The 26352-nt window shown below is 39.5% G+C and overlaps 1 long non-coding RNA gene and 2 pseudogenes across 2 annotated transcripts; 2 read left to right on the plus strand and 1 right to left on the minus strand.

Moving 5' to 3' along the window:
• Nucleotides 1-356: 356 nt before the first annotated feature.
• On the minus strand, nucleotides 357-1090 carry LOC112650387 (putative monooxygenase p33MONOX; annotated as a pseudogene).
• Nucleotides 1091-6547: 5457 nt separating this feature from the next.
• Nucleotides 6548-25866, plus strand: LOC112650222 (uncharacterized). Of its 2 annotated transcripts, XR_003130038.3 has the most exons (5): nucleotides 6548-6801; nucleotides 14240-14450; nucleotides 14973-15032; nucleotides 24269-24508; nucleotides 25688-25866. It is a non-coding gene; the product is annotated as an uncharacterized LOC112650222 (long non-coding RNA). The 2 variants fall into 2 exon arrangements; XR_003130037.3 differs by lacking the exon at nucleotides 14973-15032 and having other exon boundaries at nucleotides 25688-25863.
• LOC112650608 (small nucleolar RNA SNORA70) lies at nucleotides 8040-8164 on the plus strand (annotated as a pseudogene).
• Nucleotides 25867-26352: the final 486 nt, after the last annotated feature.

A 26352-nucleotide genomic window follows, 5' to 3' on the forward strand; every position in this document is an offset into this window, starting at 1 on the left:
CAGTACAGGGGTGCCTGGCTGGCTCAGTTGGAAGAGCATGTGACTCTTGATCTTGGGGTCATAAGTTCAAGTCCCATGTTGGGTTATAGAGATTACTTAAAAAAAAAAAAACTTAAAAAAGTATAAATTAAAGCAGTACAAAATTACTTCTTCCATACATTGTACTGTTTCTCAAAGTCAGCTATGTCTCTTGTTCTAGCTTCAGTTTAACAAGTTTTTAAAAGTATACCTTTCCTATGTCAGAGCCAAGAAAAAAGTGAAGGAGACCCTCTCTATCCAAAGTCCCTGGAGGAAAAAGAGCTCTAGAACCCAGTAGGCATAAGCACATTCAAGTTTGAGATATGGGTCTGTGACAATTATTTCTTCCCTTTTATCACTGGAATGTCCATCTTGGTTGGCTTGAATGTTGCTGGATCCTCAGCCATGCAAGTGGCCTGGGTCTGAGCCAGTCCATAGGAAAGGGCTTCTGGGCCCCTTTGTAGACCTGAGTGGCAAAATCCCAATCAAACTTTTGGAGGGGTCATAGTTCAAAGAAACTCCATGTTTCTGATGAATTTCTGTCTATATCTCCATTTCCAAAATCCATGGTGCTAGGACTGTGACAGAACCAGAAGTATCCCAGTCTCTGTTTCTGCTTAGAGGAAGGGGAGGGGTGCTACTTGGGGTAGAATGGGCTACCCATTCTACCTTCTTTTATCAGATAGACTTCCTTCTTTTATCTCTTTGCTGTGTAGCTTTAGTGTGCAGTGAGCTTCTGCCACTTGAAAGTACTTGATCTCCTTGGTTGGAAGGCCTTTTTGGAGTATGAATCCAGCATCTCTCAGCCCTGCTTTTTTGCTCAGAGCATTGAGTGCTCCTCTGGGTCTGCTCTGTGATTAGAAAATTCATGATGACATGGGTAGCTCTAGCTTTCATCACTGGGACCTTGTTCATACTGCCAGTGCCATAGGGTCATGGCAGGGAAGGGCATACTGGCCTTGTCAAGGTCCTGATATTTGAGCTCTGGAACTACTGTCTTTCCAAGGTTGCCAGTCATGAGTACATGACTGATGGAAGAAGAGTCATGGTGTAGGGTTCTTGAGGACATCATCATGCCTGACTGTCTAGCAGTACATCCTGATGGAGGCAAAACATCTTGTCTAGAAGCCCACTAGGCTCAGAGCAGGTCCTTTGGGTTTTCTCAAAGCCATTGAAAGACTAGAATCCAGGTGCTTTAACTAGATAGGCTTCTGGAGCTGAGTCCCTGTCACCACGGTGAAATGATGTGGCCACCACACTGACAAATATTGATGAGGAACATTGTCCAGCTGCTGCAAATTAGCAAAGCTTCACTGAAAAGTCTGCCCAGAGGTACTGTTTCTCCGCATTCTGGAGCTGCCTGAGTGAGGCCTGAGCTCTACCACTAAGGACTTCTGAGACCCAAACTTGTTTGAAGGGGCACAGTTGCACCCAAGTGTTGGTATGCTGGGCGCTAAACGTGTCTAAGTCTCAGGTACTAATCAATGAGGGTTGGCTGCCAGGTCTCAGACTCCAGTACTAACCCTGCCCTTTGGAGCAGCTAAGTGACATTGGGCAAGACACAATCTCTCTAAGCTTCAATTTCCTCGTCTGAAAAATGAGGATAAAATACTCGTTTTGTCTACTTCACAGAGAGGTTTCTTATAATATCAACTAATCCTTTTTCTCACTGGCTTTATGAGGCACTGGTGGCATAAGATAAGTGTGTGAAATAAAAGAATGCGAGTGAAAATATTTTGTAAAGGCTAAAGGGGCACACACATGTAAACATTACTGCTTGTGACTTTTAATAGTGAATACAGCTAAAATGTCATCATTTTTATGTTCAATGAAAGTCAGCCAACAGTTTTGAGGCCCTGTTTTTGTATGTGACCCTTTAAAAAGGAGTGGTAAGTCATACACGTATACTTTAAGCATGGAAAGGCGATTTTTGTGTGGTAGGTTCCCTGCCCCCAAAAGCAAAGATGTGTGGCAAAGAATTAGAAGCCAGTGTCCTTTCACTGTGGCTCTTTTCCCCTAAGACCCACACTTCGATTCTTGCTAATCTACCTCTCATTGGAAATGTGTATGGGGAAAAAATGTGAGTCCCACAGCTCAGGGCTGAAGATAATTGGCAGAACATAGGAGAAGAATCAGTGATCAGGGGAGGGTATGGAAGAGAAAAAGAGGGACCTGGGAATTGGAGAGAAGAAAAGACAATGTACAAGGAAAATCAATCCTCTTGATTGTGGCATGTAGAGAGAAGGGACTAAGCTATAAAAATGGAAAGTGGGGACCTCAGATTCAATCAATCAGATGCCATGTGGACATAGCTTTAAAAAATGAGGCTATTATCGCTCAAGTTCATTTGACAGAGCTTACATGTAAGAGTTAAGTGATGATAGCTCTTGTCCACAATCATAAGGTGCCAAAGTGATTTATCACCATGCTCTTCTAATATATCCCAACTTTAAGAAGCATCTATAAATTTGGGTTTCAGCGGTATAAACTCTTATATTTTTGTAAATGAGCCTAGTCTCTGGCACATAGTAGGCATTGAATAAGTATTTGATAAATAAATTAACGTAAGTAGGCCTGCATTCTTTCAGTTCATTTGTTGTCATGGGGTTGGAGGGTTCAAGGTCAGAAAAAAAATACATTTCCCTCCTTACCCTTTTATTTCCTTGAATGTGAGTCTCTCAATTAAGACTCCTCCAGTCTATGCAGATAACTTAAAAGCTGGTGCTCATTTAATGATTGTTGTGTCAGGTATTATGCTAAGAAGTTCACATGATCTCACTCAATCAGCATAAGTGAGCATATAATTACCCAACTTGAAGTGTGGGAAAAGTAAAATTCAGGGAGGCTACCTCTAGAAGGGTCAAGTAACTCGGCAAAGGTCAGACACCTAGTAAGTTGAGATCAGGTTAACTGATTGCCTATGGTTGTCCTTAATTTTATTTTAGTAGAAAGGGCACTAGGAAGTGGATCAAAAATTGTAACTACCCTTTTCTAATTGCTTAGGGCCAGAGGAAAGTATGTATGGTGAGAGCAAACTATCATTAAAACCTGAACATTTACCTGTTGGCAGTGGCCTTAGGAATAGATGGAGGAGGGTGCCTGGGTGGCTCAGTCAGTTAAGCATTTGCCTTCAGCTCAGGTCTTGATCCTCGGATCCTGGGATCGAGTCCCACATGGGACTCCCTGCTCAGTAGGGAGTCTGCTTCTCCATCTCCTGCTGCCCCTCCCTCTTCTCTCAATCTCTCTCTCTGTCTCTCTCTCTCAAATAAATAAAATCTTTAAAAAAAAAATAGACGGAGTGACTAGGACAGAGGCTTTCCAATGCTTTTGATACAACCAAAGAAGAAATGCATTTCACATCCTAACACATACACATACAATCTCACATATGCACAATCACATACATAATTACCCATACATGTGTACATAACTAAAATAAAACTTTCATTAAGCAATGACTACTGTTACTATGTGTGATGCATACTAATATTTTTTATTCCTTTTTCTTCTTGCTTCTCCTTCCCTACCATTCGATTCTACTCCAGTATTTTTTTTTTTTTTGGGTATAGTTGGCACAACATGTTGCATTAGTTTCAAGTGGACCGCAGTGATTCAACAACTCTGTACATAACACTGTGCTCACCATATGTGTAGCTCCCATCTGTCACCATGCATCACCATCACAGTACCATTGACTCTATTCCTTGTGCTGCACCTTTTATCCCTGGGACTTAGTCATTCCATAACTGGAAGGCTGTGTTTCCCACTCCCATCCACCTATTTTTCCCTATCCCCTCAATTCCTTCCTCTCTCGTAGCCATCAGTTTGTTCTCTGTATCTATAAGTCTGATTCTGCCTTTTGCTTATTTATTCATTTATATTTTTTTAGATTCCACATAATGAGCAAAATCATATGGTATTGTCTCTGTCTGACTTATTTCATTTAGCATTATACCCTCTAGGACTATCTTTGTTGTTGTAAATGACAGGATTTCATTCATTTTATGGCTGCATAATATTCCTGTGTGTCTGTGTGTGTGTGTGTGTGTCCGTGTCCCACATCTTCTTTATCTATTCATCTATCAGTGGACACTTGGGTTGCTTCCATATCTTGGCTGTTGTAGATAATGCTGCAGTAAACATAGAGGTGCATTATCTTTTCAAATTAGTGTTTTTCTTTTCTTTGGGTAAATACCCAGTAGTGGAATTACTAGATCATATGGTATTTCCATTTTTAATTTTTTGAAGAATCTCCATTCTGTTTTACTTTCTTACACTACATTATAAAAATAAACTCAAAATGGTTTAAAGACCTAAATGTGAGACCTAAACCAGAAAACTCCTAGAAAAGAACATAGGTAGTAATTTCTTTGCCATCATCCATATAGCAACATTTTTCTAGTCATGTCTCCTAAGGTAAGGGAAACAAAAGCAAGAACAAACTATTGGGACTACATCACAATAAAAAATTTCTGTACAGCAAAGGAAACTATCAATAAAACAAAAAAGGCATCCTACTGAATGGGAGAAGATTTTGGCAAAGATATATTCAATAAGGGGTTAATATCCAAAATACATAGCTTATACAACTCAATATCAAAAAAAAAAAAAAAAACACAAGTAATCTGAAATGGTCAGAGGACCTGACTAGACATTTTTCTAAAGAAGACATATAGGGGATCCCTAGGTGGCTCAGTGGTTTAGCGCCTGCCTTTGGCCCAGGGTGCAATCCTCGAATCCCGGGATCGAGTCCCATGTTGGGCTCCCGGCATGGAGCCTGCTTCTCCCTCTGCCTCTGTCTCTACCTCTCTCTCTCTCTCTCTCTCTCTATGTCTATCATAAATAAATAAATAAATAAATAAATAAATAAATAAATATTTAAAAAATAAATAAATAAAGAAGACATATAGGTGGCCAATAGACATATGAAGATATTCAGCATCACGAATTATCAGAGAAAAATCAAATCTAACCCACAATGAGGTATCACCCTACACAGGTCAGAATGGCTAGAATCAAAGACAAGAAATAACAAGTATTGGTGAGGATATGGAGAAAAAGGAGCCCTCCTGCACTGTGGGTGGGAATATAAATTAGTGCCACCACTGGAAAACAGTAGGGAGGTTTCTTAAAACATTAAAAATAGAAATATCTACTTCAGTATTTTAAATACTGACTGAGACACACTTCATTGACTTCACTATGCATTAATAAGTTCTGCAGTTTGAAAACCACTAAGCTAGAAGGCAATAAAGGTGGTAGAAAGAGCACAGACTTTTGATTCACACAGTGGTGGGGTTTAAATCCCAGGCTGTTATTAACTGTGTGGGCTAAAGCAAGTAACCTCTTCTTTGAACTTTAGTTTCTCATCCACAAAATGGGGATAATACCTACCTCAAAGGGTTATTGAGAATAGCAAGCAATGAACATAGGCACCTACCCCAGCACCTAGTGTCTCACAGAAGTATGATGATAGCAGTGTAATGAGGCATTCAAGAATGATGAATGCCAGGGTGCCTGGGTGGCTCAGTCAGTTAAGCGTCTGACTCTTGATCTCAGCTCAGGTCTTGACCTCAGCGTCATGAGTTCAAGCCCTGCTTTGGGCTCCATGCTGGGCATAGAGCCTGCTCTAAAAAAAAGGGGTGGGGGGAGTGCTGACCCTGACACTAGCCAGCTATGTGAGCTTAGGTAGGTAACATCTCTAAACTTCTAAATTATATAAATCTCTCTAAGCTTTAGTTTACTCACCTGTAAAAAATTGGAATAGTAATACCTGCCTCATATGATTGAGAATTAAGTATGATAATACATGTTAAGCCCTTAGCACAATATCTGATGCTTAGTAAGTGCTCAGTAAATTATTGCCTATGTTAGCTGTTCAACAAATAGATCTATTATTGTCCTGGACTCCTGTAGACTAGGTTACAATATTTATCTTGATGAGGCAAACTCAGGATTGTGTGTGTGTGTGTGTGTGTGTGTGTGTGTGTGTGTGTGTGTGTGAAATCAAAACTGCTGTTTACTTTGCTCATCAGTATTCCCCAGCAGCCAAATCAAACTTGGCTGCAGCAAAGGAAATCATTTTTGTAAAGAAAGGTTATATCCAAATTGGATTCCCTCTCCCTGTTCTTCTTTGAAGGTATTTTCACAAAATCCAATCTTTGGCTTGACATTAAAGGCCTATTTCAGTGAGTAGACTTTACCAAAAAAAATAAATAAATAAGGGAAGTGGGGGGAAGAACATGACTCTACATACCAAATAGTGGGGAGTGAGTTTAAATTTTTGAGTTCAACTAAAGAACTCTATGGCATGGTCTCCTGCCTAAAGCCTTCCTTTTTCCCACTTGTGAGGCAGCTTGTAAGATGGCTTCTAATGATCAAAACCTCATGGTGTTCATGCTCTGTGTAATCACTCCTCCAGCTGAGTGTGGGCTGTACTTAGTGACTCACTTCTAACTAAGAGGATAAGGTGGAAATCACAATGTATGACTCAGAGAGTAGGTCATAAAAGGCAGCTTGGCATCACCTCTCTCTTCTGCATCCCTTGTTCTGGGAGAAGCCCGCTGCCATGTTGTGAATAGCCCCATGGAGAGGCCTGTGTGATGAGGAAGTAAAGCCCTCCTGTCAATAGCCATGTGAGGGAGATTGGAAGCTGATCCTCCAGCCCCTTCAAATGACTACAGCCACAGCCAATGGTTTGACTGGGACTTCACCAGACACCCTGAGCTAGAATGACCCAGCTAAACTGCTCCCAGATTCCTGACTCTCAGAATCTGTGAGATGGTAACTGTTGTTTCAAGCTGCTAAATTTGGGGGATGTTTGGTATGTAGTAATGGGTAGTGAATATACTGCCCTTGCATCTTGCTTCCCACAACATCTCAGTGTCATGCCAATTAGTTCATTATTCGTTCATTGATTCCCTCATTCATTCCATGAATGTTTGTGAATTCCTTGCTATGGGTCAGGCGATGTAACTATCTTCAGATTCTCACTTTGAGGAGCTTACAGTCTAGTGGTGGACATACTAAGGGCAGACTAACCGTGAAAATGCTGGGTGCATCTTAAATGCCACCATGTGGTTTTGATAGAGAGCTTTGGGGACTCAGAGGAGGGAATGCAAACTTCCACCCTGGTCACAGGAGAGAGGGATGTAGGGAGGAGATGGCACTTGACTGGAGCCTTAGTACTAAGGTATGATGGCTTTGTCCTGTGTCAGTTTGGCTAGGCTGAACTACATTCCCCAGACTTCCCATTCTCCTATGTTTCTAAGGCACTAGGAAGATTCTCCCTAATGGCAGAAGGGAAGCAGCAGCCTTCTGTAGTGCACATGTGTCACTGCTGATCTGCTAACTCACCTTGCTGGTGTGGTGCAGCAGCCAGGCCTGTGATTGCTTAACCTTACCCTCCTTTAGCTTTTCTGACTTCTGGGCCAGCCATATTTGTTTAGCCCTGCGATAAAGGGCTTTGGCTTCTAAGGAATACTCTCCTCACTAAGCTGAGAGGTGAGAGCAGACAAAGTTTTGATGTTTCCTTGTGCTTAGGGTTCCAGCCTTCCTGCCTACCTGCCATGTGGATGTTAAGCTCCAGTCTCAGATGACAGCCTTCTAGAGGTTGCTTCACCAACTCCCACAGTTGTGTAAACAGTTGCCTGTGACATACATGAGGTCCAAGGTGAATAGGTGAAAAGAGCTCATTCAAGGCAGAAGAACAGTATGAACAAAAACATGGAAGGGAAAATGTAGCACTAATACAATTCTTAACCACTGGCACACCATTGGCACTGATTTATTAGAATAAATGCTGGTCTCAGCACTGACCAACCACAGTGAATGGTGGCACCAACACCAGCCAATCAGAACAAATGCTGGCTGTGGTGCTGAAACAGGGTCTTCTGGGGTTCTGGCTCTTCTCCTTTTATTACTGAATTATGGAAACTTAAGACATCTGAATGGATCTTGAGGTGGTTAAGGGCATTGGGCTATCAAAGATGTGACTATTTCCCAACTGGAACAGAAGTGTTTTATATTTTAATAATTTGTGCTCTTTCCTCATGGGGGTCCAGTGTATAATGGCTGCAAATAGTAGCCTCCTCAATAGTATATGCAGCTGTTGATTGAATTTTCTTAAGGGACCTCAGAGATAGCCCTTTCTAGTGGACATTGATGTCTGACCTCATGCTACTCCCAATCCAGGCTCCAGACAGGTAATATTGGGCACCTTTGGAAAGCCTCAGCGTGTAGTGGCCATGGTCAATGTTGGCCAAGTCATCATGTCCATCTGTACCCACCTGCAGAACAAGGAACTTGTAACTGAAGCTCTCTGCAGAGCCAAATTCAAGTTCCCTGGCTGCTGGAAGATCCACATTTCCAAGAAGTGGGGCTTTACTAAGTTTAAAGTGGATGAATTTGGAGCAAGGTGACTGAAAAGCAGATTATCCGCAGTGGTTGTAGGGTCAAATATATCCCTAGTTACGATGCCCTGGACAAATGATAGGCCCTGCACTCATGAGAACCTCGGTACTACTCCCTTCTTATTCATGTCCTCCAATAAATCCTACATGCTGTCAAAAAAAATTTTTTTTTAACAAATTGTGCCATCATATTGATGCATTCCAGCTGAATGCCAGCTCTGAAGAAAATACCCAAGGAGAATGTGATGAAGAGCAAACTGTTTAATGTGACTGGAACCTTGCCTGGCTTGGTGTGTGGTTGTAGTTTTAAACTCCAGTTACTCAAGTCAATGAAATTGATTTAACCTGTTGTGTCTTATGTGGCTGTAGTCAAAATAGCTATTAAAACTGTTCCATGGAGAAATGCAATTTAATCCAATTATAGGAGACCAGGACCCTATCCCTTTACTGAATGAGGGCTCAGAAAACAGGAATTTTAGCCTCTATTCTGGTACGGATGCACCGTGTGTGATCTGGCAAGTCACTTACCACAACTCATCCTGGAGCTACAAAGCAGTGACTTTACTTAGGCTTTCCTCTCTGCAATTTTCTAGAGATCTGGAGCACTTTTCCATTGCTTAAAACTATAGCCACTAGTCCCTTCAACTCCGGAGTCAACACACCTTTCACTCAAAAAACTAGCTTTGTACTTTACTGCCTTACCACCACAATTTTATTCTGGCAATTACTTGATAAGAGTTGGTCCATTATTGCCTTTTTCTCTCTAGCTAACATCACAAGTATAAGTTTATCCCTCCTTTTGATCAACTTGATCTCTCAGCAAACTATTTACCAGGTATTCCTTTTATACCTCATAATATCCCCTGGTACTTAGAAATCTGTATACAGCAGGTAACTATTAAATATTTAAATGTTCACATATCATTTTGGTTAAGTTTTCTAGGTCCAAAGGAAAGTCAAGCAGGACATTCTAAACTAAAATATTTAAGGGTTTTGGATTGTGTACAACTCTGTGTTGTCTCTGCCTCCCTTCCACTAGCATGAATAATTAAGAATAAAGTTGGACCCCTGTGTGTGCATGCCCATAATAGCATTTGTGTGCATATAATAACGGTGTATAAATTAACTTCTTTTGCTGCAAATGAAAGGCAGCCTTGTTCAACAATGAGTAAGTATGAATACTAAAAGCATTTCAGCATCCTCAGAGCCATTAATATCTCTTGGATAAGCTCAGACTATAAGAAATTACTATTTACTATTCAAAAAAATTCAAATCATGAACAGAAAAAAATAATACAGTCAACTCTGAGATACTTTAAATACTCTTCTCATTGGAGAGTTAGGGCATTTGAGAATAATTTGCTGCATTTGAAGACCATCCTCACTAACAGAAATGTCACTATCAAACTGTCCTCCTGGAAAATGAGATAAAGGTTAAACGTTCTGTAGAGAAAAATCAACACAGGAAAATACTGGACTGTAGTTAAAAAGAAGCTTCTAAATTCAAACAAAAAGTAGGTCTGCAGATTGACAAAATGATGGTGTCTCAATGTGATTGCTGAGAATATGGAATTTTGAATACAAATTTTTTTGCTCTCAAGCAATTGAACTAATAGAAGAAATTACCAAGAAAAAGCTGCCCAGAAAGTACTATAATAAAAATCTTAAGGCTTTTGCAATTACCATGAGGCAACTTTTCCTTTATAAGCCTGGAAATTTCCCCAAAAATGATGGGGTAGGTTTTTTAATCATTTCCACTTGCCTTGTTTTTGTATTTAGCAAATATATATATTTAATTGAATTTAAATATGCTTCCTACGACCATGAGTGAAAAAAAAATTAACATATACACTTAGCATGACCTTGGGAAGCATACAAAGCAGAACAGAATAAGAATTTGTCCTCCTCATTCTGTTTCCCTGGAATAAATCCTAGGTTGTTCCACTGTTATTAAACCATTATTAAGTAATAGTTCATCTGCCAACATTAGCATGAATAAATTTCTCCTCTCAGTATAGAAAGCAATTCACTACTTTATTTTTCTTAAGCACATCCAATCCTTCAAGAAGTGCACTTGTCCACTTACACATACAACTAGGTGTATATAGCTCCTAATTCTTAGCAAACTTCTCATTCCCCAATACAAAAAAAAAAAAAAAAAATGTCTCCCTCTATGCCAGTAGGTTTAGTCAGAATTGGTCTTCTGAGTCCATATTTTGCCTCCTGTAGATTTCCTTTCATAAAGAGCATCACAGAAGCTTTATTCATTAGCATTCTGAGTCGGTACTCTAACGTCGGGGTAGCTCTAATGCAATTTATCTTTAGTTCATCCCATGCTTCTTAGTTCTTTACATCAAGCCCCCCTAATCATGCTGAGGATAAGTGAGCCAATTGGAAAAGGTTTTGAACCCTTGGCAAATTTCACCATCAAATAAACCAAAATGCTATAATCTATATGCATTCTTCATTATGAATTTCTACCACCTGCTTGCTGAAGCCACAGCACAGCGCCACTCATAATCACCATGCAGGGGGCAGCATTAGTTAATGTCATTAGACAAATGTTGAGATCTTCTTTTGCATGTTCATTAGCACAAGGTGGGAAGGAACTGCTAGATACAGGCGTGGAAATTTGGGGGCGAACTCAGGCTTGTACATTATTTAATCAGCCAACTTTCTGAGCACCCATGAAAAACCAAAAAGGCTAGAAGTCCTTTTCTGTTGTTTTTTTTTTTCCCCAGATCTGTTGGAGACAGTGTCCATTTTCAATTTCACTAAAGAGAGGTGATCTGTAGTAGCTGTGTGGCATTAAGCAAATCACTTAACCTCTCTGTGACTCAGATTCCTCGTCTATAAAATGGGGATGATAATTTTATCTACCTCATAATGTATTAAATGTGTTAATACAGATAAAAGCACTTTGAACAGAGAGCCTGGTGAGCTATTATCATCCTTCTCCGCCTCCTCATCTTTGTTTTGTTAACTGAGCTTTACATTGTTCCTTTAAACACACTGGGGACCCCACAGTGCCAAAATGGGATGGCAGAGAATGATTGGACTCTGAAGCACAGCAGCTTCTCTTGTCTTTTTCTTGTTTAACCTACATTCTTGGAGCACTTCCTAAGTGCCAGTCAGTATGCTACTCTCTTCACAAGCATTCTCTCATGTAAACCTCCAAACGAGCCTAACAGGATAGACATTGTTATAATTTCCATTTTATAGATGAGAAATTAGAATTTGGAGAAGTTAATTTGCTAATAGAATTAAGCTCCACAGCCTCTAAGAAGTGGATGGATTTCTTATATGTCACACTAACTTTGGTTTGAGACTATAGTCACCTAATTATGATAAAAAGCCTAACTGAAATGAACTTTACCCCTCATGTAAAACACATAGAGGAGTTAAGGCTCAGAAAAGTCAAGGACTTCACCCAAGGTCACACAGCCAGTTGTGACAGGCCATGACCCAGGATATTTGCAGGGGGCCCTGCCCCTACAATGCACTGCTTTTTATCTTTGTGTTATTTTACATAATTAATAGATCTCTTCAAGTGTGGAAATACTTAAAAGTATGCATTCCTCTCAGGGCATGAGCTTCTTCAGCAAGGAAATCATATACTTAAATGGAAAATTAATTGAAGGGAGAAAAGAAATACTTGGGATAGGTTTTTTATTTAATTTAAACTTAGACACAATTGCTTTAAGTGAGCAACATCTTAAAAGATGATATTAAAGTCATACCCCAGAAGCCACAAATATGATAATAAAAGGTTTACAGTGCTTGTTTTACTAGACATTCTTCAGCTCCACATTTCTTTCCTGTGTTTATAACTAGCATGGAACTGAGGGAATTAAGTACAATATTCTTTCAGCTTCTCTAAGACATTTCCGGCTTTAAACCTGAATTCCTTATGGCAGAGAAAAGGGAATTCCCTGTTCCTGCATCCCCCCAGTCATTGCTGTGCGCGCGCACACATACACTTTTTCCTCTCAGAATGAAGTGTCCTCCTTTTTTTTATCTCTTCTATCTCACAGCCTCCACACCCTCCCCCAAATCCCTCCCCCCACACCTAAACCTCACCATTTGGCTCAGTGACCTTCTCTTAAGATCAAAGTCAAATGATAATTTCCATGAAAATCAAAGTTATGTCAGTCTCACTCCATCTTTCTCAGAAAGCCTGGGTCTCCGGCCTATGAAAAATTAAAAATTCCACACTTCCCCCTCTCCTCAGAATGAAGCTCTCTGTTCCCTCTTCCTTTCTTCAGGTGTCTCTTCACTTCAGGCACATTACTGCTTTTCTGCAGAGACTTTGATAGAAACTTTCAGCATCAAATTCAAGATCTAGCTGCTTTTCATGTCTCTCTCTTTCTAAGATAAGCAATGCCTGTAAGGCTTGAGGTGAAGGTGGGAAAAGAGGATCAGAAAGGGGTGGGAGAGGAGATGCAATGGGGGTGGTAGGAAAGTTCTATTTAGTGACTTCCTGTATGTCAGGTATCACTGTACCAGTAAGAAACATATTCCTATTTTACGGGTGAGTGGTCTCAAGTTCACAGAAATCACTTGAAAGTTACCAGGTCACAGAGATTGTGAATGGTCTGATTAAAATACTAGCCCAAGGCTGTCTCACCTCAGAGTCCAAGTTTTGTGCAAGGATATGAGGTCAGTGACATAAATCTGGGGAAGAGTGGAAGGGACTGTATGCAATGCCATGATCCCACCATTACACACCTTCATGCATCTTTATGATGAATTATTCACCTGACCTTGTTTAGTACAAATGATGGACAAAAAGCAAGTGCAAGCTAGAGTGTGGACCAGGACTCTGCCCACTGTCAGTGCCCCACCTCCCTCCATGCACAGTCATACGTATGTCCAAGTAACTCCTTTATCGCAAGGGGATTCGGGAGGTTCTGATTTTGCTCTTAAAGCAGAAGGGCCCATTCTGAAATCATTGCTGCTGTCTAGGAACCTTCCCATAAAGTCACTAATTGGAGAGTTAACTGATAACAGGAGGACTTTATACTTCCCTTTGACCAAGATGTCATCTGAGAAGTTTCACGCAAGTGAAAATTATTTTCCTCCTTAAGAAATGGCGATAATAATTCTGTGCTTAGTTAGGAAATGCCTTCAGAAAGGAAATACAGTATTTTTTCTTATTTGAGAGGAAAATATCAAATAACTAACACAGGAAATCTCCCTAGAGTCTACCTCCAGTAAGAAAGCTCATTTTATATTTTGCAAGTTTTATGAGAAAAGCATTCAGCTCTAATAAGTAGCTATTTGAGTATTATTCCTTGTGTGTGAAATTCATTTGTTGAGACTAGCATAATACCATGGGATGAAGACTGGTCCCAATAGGAGCTATAAGTCATCCTAGGGATTATAACATGAAATGTTCAGATATCCATTATTAAAAATGAATGTTTTCTTTTGCTACTTTTCTGCCTACTGGGGAAAAGAAAGAAAAGTACCCTACAGATTCCATTAAAACAAACAAACAAACCAAATCCTAGAGTGTATATTCAATAAAATCTTGGCTTGACACTGGGTCCTGAGTTGGTAATATGAATCAGCAAGTGGTTTTCCTGATCTGATTGGACAGGAATATAAAGAAATGGAAGGAAGGCAAAACAAGCATTTAATGAGCATGCTACCCTTGCATATTGCCATGTAACATTGTGGTGCTGTTTCCCTACTGCCCTGAACTTAGCTCTGTGACCTGCTTTGGCCAATCGGATTCACAAATGTGTTGCAAGTAGAGACCTGAGAAGTGTCAAAGTTCCCACTTGTTCTTATATTTTCTGCCATAGCCAGGAGAACATGTCTGTGTTAGCCTGCTGGAGGATGAGACACACACAAAACAGCACTAAGTCACCCGTCACTCCAGCTGAGATGATCCTAGATCAGTCAACAACCAGATGATCCTCCCACACATTAGCAAGTCCAACCAAGACCAGCAGAATCATTTAGCTGAGCCAAGATCAGCAAAGCTTCTAAACACACCTCTCAGATGCATAAGCGGTAAATGTTTGTTGTTGTGTGGTTTGTGGTAGTTTGTTATGCAGTATTATTGTAGCATTAGATAATTGGTACAAAACCCACAGTTAGGAAATAGTTTCTGGATATCAAAACATATTGTAAGTTGTGTTGCATGTTATATGAAAGCAACAGCAAAGATTTGTGTTAAGATAGACTGTAGCCCTGTGTGGATAAACCACAGCCAGGTAAGAAGGAGGATTCTCATTTAAAAGGTCAGCACATGTCCCTACCAATCACTGAAGGAAAAGGAGTATCTCTCCAAGTGGAAATGAAATCTAAGTGTAAGGGTCATAGTCAGGTAAGTGCTATGACAGGATCTCTCCTAGGGAGGAGATTTTGTCTAGGAGAGTATTTCTCTAAGGTCCATTCAGAATGACTTCTGATTTGTGGAGACAGAACAGAAGCTGAGAAGTGAAGGGTTCCAGGGTTTCAGTGATGATGATGACAATGATGATGATGGTGGCACATGACACTTTCTTGAGCAGATTGCTTATTTTGTCCCAGGTGCTATTCCCAGCTCTTGATATGTATTAGCTCATTCAATCTTCATGCCAGCCCTATCAGGTAGGTATTACTTTTTCCTCATTTCATACATGAGGCAATTGAAACCCAGAGCTATCATTAACTAACTTGTTAAAGACTGATAAAGAATAGAGCTGGGTGGTCACCGATTTGACTTATGGCCCTCTATGCCAAAGGACTATGGAACCATACATCAGATAAGTGGGGTTGGACCAGACTTAATACTTTGTAAACTTCGTTGTTGTTAGGCCACCTACTCTGTTTCTGACTCTGAATGGGAAGCAATTTCCTCCCCTCCCCCGTAAGGCCAGTATCATATCATGGTGGCAGTGGGCAGGGAATAAGTAGAGAGAGCTGGAGTGAGAGAGAAAACAAAAGAAAATCCCAATGGGAAGGTCAAGTTGGGGACAAGAGCAAGTGCCCTCAGTCAGGCGCTTTATCTCACTTGCTTTGGCCAGGATATTCTCTACCTGATGCTGATTCCTTAGAGGCCTGGGGTTTAATTTTATGGCAGGGACTAGAATTTCTTTATGTTTTGAACTTACTAGGCACTCTTCTAAGCATTTCACATACATTATACATTGAATTCTAGCAACAGCCTTTCAATGATTAAAGATATTTTTATCCTTAATCTTAGAGATCAGTGTGATTTGAAATGGAGTTCCTGTACTGATGACAGGCTGTGAACTCTTTTCAGGCCTCAGTGAGATGAGAAATTAAGATGAAAAATTGTGAGTAGGTGTTTAGAAACTTTTAACAATTAGAGCAATGTTTTGCCTGTTGAATCTAATAATCTAAAAAAATGTACTCCATATGTTTATGTTTTCTATTTCATTTTCCTGGTAATTCATTTTAATTCATTTTACAAAAGTATTTTTCCTCCAGTGGATTGGGTATTTTAAAAATAGAGTTTGAGAAACACTTCTGGATAATAGGATTGAGGCTCAGAGAAATTAAATAACTTGCCATGGTTTTAGTTGTTAAGAGGCAGAACAAGCCTCAAATTCAAGTCTTAATCCAATGCTCATCAAATCATTTTATTTTGATTAAAATTAACATCCAAGTTGATTAAGACCATGTCTGCCTGCATCTGCCTATTTAAACAATGACGCGAAGTTTGATTTTTGGGAGGCTGGAAGGAGGTTGGAAGGTACTAGGCCTTTCTATTGACAGTCAGTCAAGTACTTAGAGAGCACAGAAATAGGACTTGAGAGCCGAACTTTAAAAATCAAATTGGTGGGGATCCCTGGATGGCTCAGCGGTTTAGCGCCTGCCCAGGGCGTGATCCTGGAGTCCCGTGATTGAGTCTCACGTCAGGCTCCCTCCATGCAGGGAGCCTGCTTCTCCCTCTGCCTGCGTCTCTGCCTCTCTCTCTGTGTCTCTCATGAATAAATAAATAACATCTTTTAAAAAAAAATCAAATTGGAGGCTACCAGTGTGGACATGTAGTACACATAGCGATGGTATGATTCTTACAGCATCATTTGGAAATACCAGCACAGCTTTTTTTCCTTTGCTCTTTCTGCAACTCCCTCAATGAGAAATGTAGGAAATACATAAAATTCTCATTTGAGAAAAATTGTCTAACAGATCCTACACTCAGTGAAGCAATTGATTTTTGTCGTCTTAAATTCAAAAGCATTTCTTCCTATCATCTGTTAAAGTAAAACTGTGTTTGATTACAGCCAGTAGTAGTAGATCTACAAGGCCTTTTGAGCCAGACACACCCACACTTAGGTCCTGCTTTTGCCATTTTCTTGCTCTGTAACCTTGGCATCAAGCTAACCTTCCAGAAGTTTTTTTTTCTCATTTGTAAAACGTGAATAATTCATACCTCATAGGATTTTGAGATAATTTAATAAGGTAACTCATATAAACTGCTCTCATCAAGTATGAAGTAAGAGGATAATTACATCAGATGCCCCCAAACCAAATACATTCAACTAGCTTGTTTGAGACCCATTCACATGCTGTGGCTGTACAATCTCAAAATAATTAACTAAAAGATTTTTTTTTAAATTTACTTATTCAGCAAGTAGGTTTCTTTTCAGCAAGGAGTAAAACAAGGTCATTTGACTCAATTTTAAAAATTGAATTAACTGAATAGTTTGCATGTTTTGTTTCCATATATAGTGAGTCTAATAATTCAGGATGATATTCTGGCTTATTATACACTGCAAACTGGATTCATTAAATTTGTGATGTATTCACTTTTATAGATTACTAATAATATTATCTCACAGGGATATTGGGAGAGTCAGATTATGTAGTATGTAGTTTCTGGTACATGATAAGCCCTAAATAAGTGTATTTCCCCTGCATTCTACCTTATTTGCAGTTGCTACTGTTTTTAGGTCAATGTCATTTTATAGCATTTAATTATGTGCAATGATTAGCACCTTGGTGGACTTTTTTACTTCAAGACTTAACAGAATGAAATTATTTGTCATGAGAAGGTGGAAATATATTTAAATAATGATTTAAAGCCATTATGAATTTGCCTTAAAACCCGATGGTGAAAAAAAACCAAACCCTATGGTGAGGGGTGCCTGGGTGGCTCAGTCGGTTAAGCATACTTTGGCTCAAGTCATGATCCCAAGGTCCTGGGATCGAGAGCCTCACATGGAGCTCCCTGCTCAGTGGGGAGTCTGCTGCTCCCTCTGCTTTCAGTTTGTGCTTTCTCTCACTATCTCTGTTGCTATCTCTGTCTCTCTCAAATAAGTAAATAAAATCTAAAAAAAATAAATAAATAAATAAAAATACCCAAACCAACCCCATGGTGAAAGTTCTCCAAACAAATAACAATAAAACCTCTGTGGTAAATGATTTTCATGCTCTTCACTCCCAACTAGTTTTTGAACCAGCCTGGAGCCTTTGGCATTTCCTCAGTAAGTGGGCCCTAAGCTGTGTCAGCAGTGCTGGTGTACCCTTTTTAGTTTTGCCTAACCTTTAATCATTCCAGTATTCTTTTCTGAACAAAATAGAAACCTGGGCTTTAGATCATTAATTGATTTTCCTTGTGACATCCTGGGGATCTGAAGTCTGAAGTCTCCTTTGGGAGCTTGTTTCAGGTGATACTGGAAAGGAATTCAGAACACTGTAAAGGACCAGTTAGAAAACCAGCTGCAAACGTTGGGTAACTTTAGTTCCATCCTCTGGCCATCACTTTGGTGAAATCTATAGATTTTAGATCCTTCCAGAGCACACATAATAACAAGCTTGCAGGATTATTTAAGCATTAAATGAGATTAGCTATCTAAAAGTACTTTCCAAACTATTGAGTATGTACAAAAGATATACGAAGTTCAAATATTGTTATTTCATAGGATGCTTTTGTTTCTCTGTGGTTCCTTTATGGGCACAAGATGGCTGCTACAGCGGGATGTCACATATTTATTTATATGACCCTGTCCCAAGCAGGAAGGATTTTCCAGAATTTTCTTTCTTTGTATCTGGCAGGAAAATCTTTCCAGAAGCCCCCCAGGCCTGCAGATTTCCCTTAAGTTTTCATTGGCCCAAACTAGGTCACATATTCATCCCTAAGGGAGGATCATAGAATTACCTCATTCCAGGCAAGGAGAAACAGGATTATCATGATTGGTTTAGGCCAAAGGGACACAAATTGTCTGATCTAAAGATCTTTGATATTTAGCCTCTAGTCTTAAGAGCCTAGTGTAGATCTTTTGGGGTCTCTTACCTCTTGGCTCCTAGCCTGCTTCCATATAAATACTTCTCTTATCTTAACACTCCCTGGACATCCTTGATGTATACACTGATTTTTTCTCTTAAAATATACTTTTCAATGAAGGATGTATACAATCTCAAAAAAAAAAAAAAATCTTTCAAGTGTGCCTGAACTCTGCTACTTGAATTATTCCATGTATGTCTCCTTCTCTGTACCTCTTGTCCATCCAGGGAAATATGGAATTGAAGAGAAATGATGAGCTTTGGAATAAGTTGGACCAGAGTTTGAGTCCTAGCCCTATCACAAATTTATTAAGTTATGGAAACTCTTTGGACCTCCATTTCTTCATCCATACAAGGAATATAAAAATGTCTACTTCATAGGACTTGGTATGAGAATAGAAAGTACCTGGAGGCCAAAAGAAATGATCCATTTTTTGTTATTTTCATCAAGTCACACATCAGTTGCTATGATTGCTCTATCTCAAAGACTGGCCAAATTTTTCACTCAGCTCACTGGGATTGAAGACCTGGATTTTGATGACTTATCCTGATTTTAACATTGTACTCCTTTAAGGGCACATTTATTGCTTCCAATACTCTATTCTTTGCTGATTGCAGTACAATTCTGGATAAAAGGTACTCAGGTCCTATGCCCTAGTGAAAGATATGACAATAATAAATGCTTGTGAAAATAAAAATGTGGGGCAGCCCTGGTGGCTCAGTGGTTTAGCTCTGTCTTCAGCCCAGGGCCTGATCCTGGAGACCCAGGATCGAGTCCCATGTCAGGCTTCCTGCATGGAGCCTGCTTCTCCCTCTGCCTGTGTCTCTGCCTCTCTCTCTCTCTCTATGTCTCTCATGAATAAATAAATAAAATCTTAAAAAAAAAAAGAAAAGAAAAATGTAAGATAAATTCAATAAACATATAAGAAAGATCAGCAGTTGTAGTCATAACAAAGACAGGACAGGTGGCTAATTGCAGTGGGTAACAGGCTTTGACAACTTGAATAGCAACAAGGACAGTAAAACTTCAAAAGACAACATCATCCAGTATGGTAAAAAGAGCAATTGAAACACAGAGATCAGGAGGAGACCATGGATCAAAAGAGAAAGGGACTTGGAAAAAAAAACAAAAAGAAAGGGACTTGGGCATGACCCAAGTCATTCCAGTAAATGAACTATTGAGAAAGATTTGGAAGCCCAAAAGATATTCCTTTATTTTTTTTTTAAGATTTTATTTATTTATTTGGGGGGGGGGGGAGGGGAGTGGCAGAGGGAGAGGGAGAGAGGGAATCTCAAGCAGACTCCCTGCTGAGCTTGGAGTCCCAGTTGTGGTCTTGATCTCATGACCTCAAGATCATGGCCTGACCCGAAATCAAGAATGGGATGCTTAATTGACTGAGCCACACAGGCACCCTTTTATTTCCTTTAAAAGATAATGAAACACTTATAATTAGTTGTATTTGTTTAATTTAGGTACATAGTCAATTTGTGTTATAAACTTTTTCATGGTGTATTGTTTATTTCATTTTTGGATTTATAGATCCTCGAAAGAAGCCAGGTAACATCTAATACAGTTCAATCGGGCTCTTGCCACTGAATATCCCTAGTTGTGTTCATTTGCACTCTTACCCTCACAGGGCTAAGGTAAGGTAAAATGTCTCACAGATATTTACCTGCTCTCCTCTGTTCTTGAGACAATATGTTTAGTGCTTAACCTAGGAACAGAAGCACAAGACAGATTGGTCATTGTCATCAAGTCCTTTTGTTGACATTCTAGACTGTCTACTTGGGTTCTACACATTGCCCCATGTATGTTGTTGAATTTACTGCACACCTGTCCTTGGCTAATCTAGCTTACTGGTTTCTTGGCTTCTGCTTTGCCCTGACCCTATGAAGAGTAACTTGTTTTGTTTTGATTGTCAACCAGAGTCTTCTATATCCCACTTTACCTTCCTAGGGAAGATTTGCATCTTATGGTTTTAAAAGTCAATGTTTCTTTTGACTTTAATTACCAGTAATGTAGTCCTTTTTCCACTCATCTTCAGACTTGTCAGCCCCCTCCATAGCTTTTATGGCCTCTTCCCAACCAATCCAGGGAACCAGTCCTCTGTGGATCCCCTGCCTTGGGTCTCTGTCTTATCTTTAGGTCTCATTCCCAGTTCCAAACTCTGAATTTGACTTGCTGCTCCCTGAGTGCCAGTGCCTCCCCAAATCCTAAGCTATTTTTTGGTTCAGCTTCATTCTTGCGATAGTGAGAAAACTGAGAAGGGAAGAGAAACCAGCATGTCACCGCATTTTTCCACTTTCTTGGGCCTCATAGTCCTAAAGGAAAGGCTCAACACTCCGATGGTGAGGATGAAGCTTTACCTCAAGAGGTTGTTTAGAAAATGCTCCTTTCTGTGTCATTACTATACTCATCTCTCCCTAAGTTTTTTACAAAATGTTTTATTTATTTGAAAGAAGGAGAAAAAGAGAGAGAATGAGAGCATGAGCAGGGGGAGGGCAAGAGAGAGAAGCAGACTCCCCGCTAAGCAGGAAGACCAAAGCAGGACTCCATCCTAGTACCCTGAAATCATGACCTGAGCCAAAGGCAGACACTTAACTGAGCCACCCAAGCACCCCTCCCTAACTTTTAAAATAAGTGTAACCCCTAGGTCAGAATATCAATTTTATTTATATGGAATCTCAAGAGAGGTAGCTTTAATTTCATCAAATTTAAATGATGATAGTAACAGCAAACTTCCACTGAGTACTTACCCGTGATAACGAATATATTCATCACTCCAACCCTCTGAGATATCATTGTTGTTATCCGCAATATACGTATGAGGAAACTGGGAAATAGAGAGGCAAAGTAACTTCCCCAAGATCAGTTAGCAAATGACAGCCAGACAGGATTCATACTTGTGCATTCTGTAGTCTGAGGTCTTAATTGTTATGTCTCATACTCTAGATCTTTGATACGGTCCTTGGTATAAATAATTAAATATATCATAGAGGATATGCAAATTATGAATCTTGGCAGGGATTTTTCTTTAAGTTTGGAGATTTAAAAAATTTTTTGCATGTGAAAATAGGTAATTCATCCTTTAGTCAAAAAGGAAGACGCATGGAGATGTGCAATGATACTCTGAGAAGCACATAGTCCTATCTGTAGCTTGAAGTGTAAAGTCATTTATAAAACTTAGATGATTACAAATACAAAGGTGCTCTGGTTGCCTTCAAATTGCAGGAAAAGTGGGGGGGGGTTTAGTTAGAAAGGTAAGTGTGTGATACTATTTTCAATGCCAGCCCTTCCCAGGAATGCTTCTTTTAATAATTATGATGGTTAATAGCAGTCATAACAACATATATTGATATATATGTTATATATAGTGTTTTACAGTTTATAAAGCATACCTCCATGATTTACTTCCACTTTGTCCTCCTGATATTTGTTTGCAAAATGACAGGTCAAACAGCTCATTTAATTAAATGAGCAAGCTGAGGAGTAAAAAGATTAAGTGACTTGTCCACAGTACACTGATATTGGATGATCACAGCAAGATAAGTTCCCTCACCACAAACCCTCAATCCAGGTGCTTGTTATTAGACTAGGCAAGTCCCAAATATATAAATTTAAATGAGCTTTTAATAACTGGAAAATAATCATTGGACTGAAATATTTAATAGCTAACTGAAACACGATGATAGAAGTTTTTCATGTCTCCAGAGGTAGTTCACATCACTGTTATTTTATTTTATTTTATTTTATTTTATTTTATTTTATTTTATTTTATTATTTTTTTCACTGTTATTTTAGACTTACTTTTATACTTTATATGGTTTCTTTTCTGTTACTAGAGGACATAATATTCTGAGTTAACAAACAGAAGTTGTTTTCAATGCAAAACAAAAGAGGGATCTAGACTGTATAAAGAATGCCTACAAATAATAATAAAATACAAGACACTCAATAGGAAAATGGAAAAGCAATTAAAAATGGAAAACTTAAATGACTGGTATATAAAACAATGTTCTAGCCCACAAGTAATCCTAGAAATGCATCATCCTCATCAGTTTGGAAAAAAATTAGAGAATTCCATGATGTCATGTGTTGATGAGGACATGGGTGTACGAATCTTCACACACAACCGACAGGAAGATGAATATTTTGGTTTTGCACCCAGTTCTGATTCATGGAGGTGGGGCACCCCCACACCTCCAAACAATGCTCTGACACCAGCTGGTGTCCTACCATTTAACTCACTATCACAAAATAGTGTCAGATCCCTCAGGGTAAGGCATCACTTCTATGAGACAATCTCACCACTACTACCACCCAACCCCACTTCTGGCCAATGGCAAGCTCACCTGTGCTTCTTACCAACTGGGTATATATAGGTCAGAGAGCCTCACAACCCCTTCCTCAGCTTCAGTGAATTTGCTGGAGCAGCTCACAGAACTCAGAGAAACATTGTTCTTACTAGATCACTGGTTTATTAAGAAAGGATGAAAAAAAAAAAAAAAGGATGAAACTCAGAAACAGCCAAATGGACAAGATACAGAGGGCAAGGTATAGATAAACACAGAGCTTCCTTAATTACGTACACCACTCCCACAACCCAATGTGTTCACCAACCCATAAGCTCTCCAAACCCAGTCCTTCTGGGCTTTTATGGAGGCTTTAATTTATAGTCCTAATTGATTAAATCATTGGCAGTTGGTGATAGTTTCAACATCCGTCTCTTCTCCCCTCCCTGGAGTTCAGGGCTGGGACTGAAATTTCCAGAGCTCTTATCACTTGATCAATTCTCCCTGCAACCAGCTTCCAGCCTTAGGTGAGTACCTAAGGTTGTCTCATTAACGTAACAATGGACACCTCTCTCTTCTTGTCCAAGAGGAAATCTCAAGGGTTTTAGGAGCTAGGTGCTAGAACAGTGGAAGAAGACTAAATATATATTTATTCTAAATCACAGTGTTCACAACAAACTAGCATTGCCATTCAGGAAAGTAGTTATTGGTGAAATTAATATATAGTACTTTATACCCAGCAATCCTGCTCTTGGGTATGAATCTTAGAGAAGTCCTCAACCAATCTGTAAAGGAAAATGTGTAGGGCTATTCCTTGCAGTGTGTTACTGAGGTTGGAGGTGACTCCAACTTTAGTGAGTTCTTCACTAAAGGATTAGGTAAGTAAAATGTGTATCAAATGCATTTGACAGGGGTCCCTGGGTGGCTCAGTTGGTTAAGTGTCTGCCTTCTGCTCAGGTCACGATCCCAGGTTCCTGGGACTGAGCCCAGTGCTGGGCTCTCTGCTCAGCAGGGAATCTGCTTCTCTCTCTTCCCTCTATCTACTTGTGCTCTCTCTCTGTTGAATAAATAAAATCTTTTTTAAAAATGCATTTGATAGTGTATAATGACCTTGCTAAAAGCAATAAATACATGGAATTACAGTAATAAGAAATAAGTTTCTTGAATGAATGAAAAGATAAGTTGAATGAAAAAAGATTTAGATTTCAAATCCATTTGTTTAAATCATAAACACATTCACAGTGGCATCTAAATACCTTCAAAGGCACTCCCCAGCTAAATCTCCTCTTTGTGTTTAGGCTTTTACAAAAGAGAGGGGGTCCAACTACAAATACCTGCTGCCTTCTGCCCTACACAAATCCCCAAAGCAAGGCAACATCAGGGGTCCAGCTACTTGCCTGAAACGCAAGAGAAAGAGAAAGATTCAGTAAATCAATTCCAAATTATTATCTCAGCATAGCATTCCAACTCTTCTCTACAGAAGGAACTTGCACCCATGTTCCTGTCTTCTTTTCTGGACCTTGCTGCAGAGAAAAGAGGTACACACAACCAAAAACATACTTAAATACATTCAAGTGGGGACCTTGGGAGAGGCGGGAGAATGTGAATTGAGACAGGGATAAAGAAGAAAAACAAGTAAATCCAGAGTGGGACCTTGCTTTAGCTGATGATGGTCATGGGTCATGAACTAAAGAGAAGGACAACCTCTTTCCTTGACATAACCCCCAGGAGAATCTTATTAATAACTTAAATTTCCTGCCAGGATAGATGGATAGGTGCTTAGAGGGGGATTTAATTGCAGAGAATAAGAGAATGGGCATTTCTGCACTTTTCAGTTTGTCAAATAAAACTCCAACTTGTAATAAATACATGTTTCTATTCATAGCAGAGTCATTTACTAAGCTGGTTTTCCAACTTTATAACTGTGTGTAATGCCCTATATAATACTATGTCGCCATCTGTATCATGATCATTTGATGCCATCTTTAGCAAAAGGATATAGGAGCCACTTTTATCAGTTCCTTAAGAAGAGAGCTTAGAGAGAAATGATAAGTTTCAGTGCAATGTTGTTCAGAAATAACCCCTAGTTGTTATCTTTAGCTTGCTTCAATTACCAGTTTTTCTTTGAGTTGAAGACTGTTACTTGGTAGAAAGAGAAAAAATGCGACCCTAAGATAATTTCTATACTCTTAAAAAAAAAGCCTTAGGTATGGCGCAGGTGGTGATAGTAGATGAAGAAAGAGGATAGTGTCAGTGCAACCAACCAATGTTATGATTACCAAGACAAATTTGAGGAAAGGAAAGAGCATATGTTCTTCCAAGTATTTAGCAACTTTAGAAATATCAGTTGTTCCCCCAGCTACCTTTACACAAAACAAAACAGACAGATACACACACACATCTAATTCTTAGGACTGGGGTAATGGAGAAAATGAAAAATTCTCTGAGTTGCTAGAATGGAGGTTAGTGAAGAGAAAAGCTATCTTCTTGCTAATGAGTGAGTGGGGAGGTGGGGGGAAGAACGTTAGCAGAGAGAAAGAAAAGGGTAGATGAGTAGCTCTACTGAATGAAAGAGGCAAGTTTTTCTGTACACTGAGGAAGGCTTTAAGGCCAAACCAGATCATAAAGTATCAACAAAGGTTCAGATATGTTCTGTGTGCTTGTGGTGACATGTGTATGCTCTCTTTTTAAGTGGTAAATTAGATCTTTGTCTACAGGTTGTGAAGAGCAGAGGAGTGAGATAATGATCCCAGGGTACTGTAAGTAACTGAAAAATCTCTCTGGCAGCTTTTCAGCATCTTTTGCTTAGACTTGACATGACAGCCTGTCCTGGCATACTTGGGATGATTTAGAATGGTGCTCTCAGACTTTTATGTGCACATGAATCATCCAGGAATATGATTAAAAATTCAGATTCTGGTTCAGTTTGTCTGAGATGATGCCTGCGTCTTTGCATTTCCACCAATTTCCAAGTGGTGCCAATGTTGCTGGTCCTCCAGACCACATTTTGAAGAAAGAGCAAGGGCCTGGAACACACAGTCACAGATATACATAGCTATTTATAGATGTGTAATATATACATATGAACTGGATACACATATAGGTGCAAAGAAAGACATTCATTCATTCTTTTAGACAACAAATTTTGAGTACATTTTTTAGGGTGGGCACTGTACACATATAGATATGCATATGAAGAACATCCAGATAACACACTTTAGGACTGGACTGATCTTTGTAAATGGACCTTAAAATTTCAAAGTATTTCTTTGGTTTCCTAAGACATGCCTAGTGCTCCAGCACCAATCTCTTTGGCTGCATTTTCCTTATTCTTAGTTACTAGACTTTCCTTACTCTTAGTTACCAACCTCAGAATAGGCAG

The sequence above is a fragment of the Canis lupus genome, chromosome 11, assembly GCF_003254725.2.
Source record: "Canis lupus dingo isolate Sandy chromosome 11, ASM325472v2, whole genome shotgun sequence".
In the NCBI taxonomy this organism is placed as follows: Eukaryota; Metazoa; Chordata; class Mammalia; order Carnivora; family Canidae; genus Canis; species Canis lupus.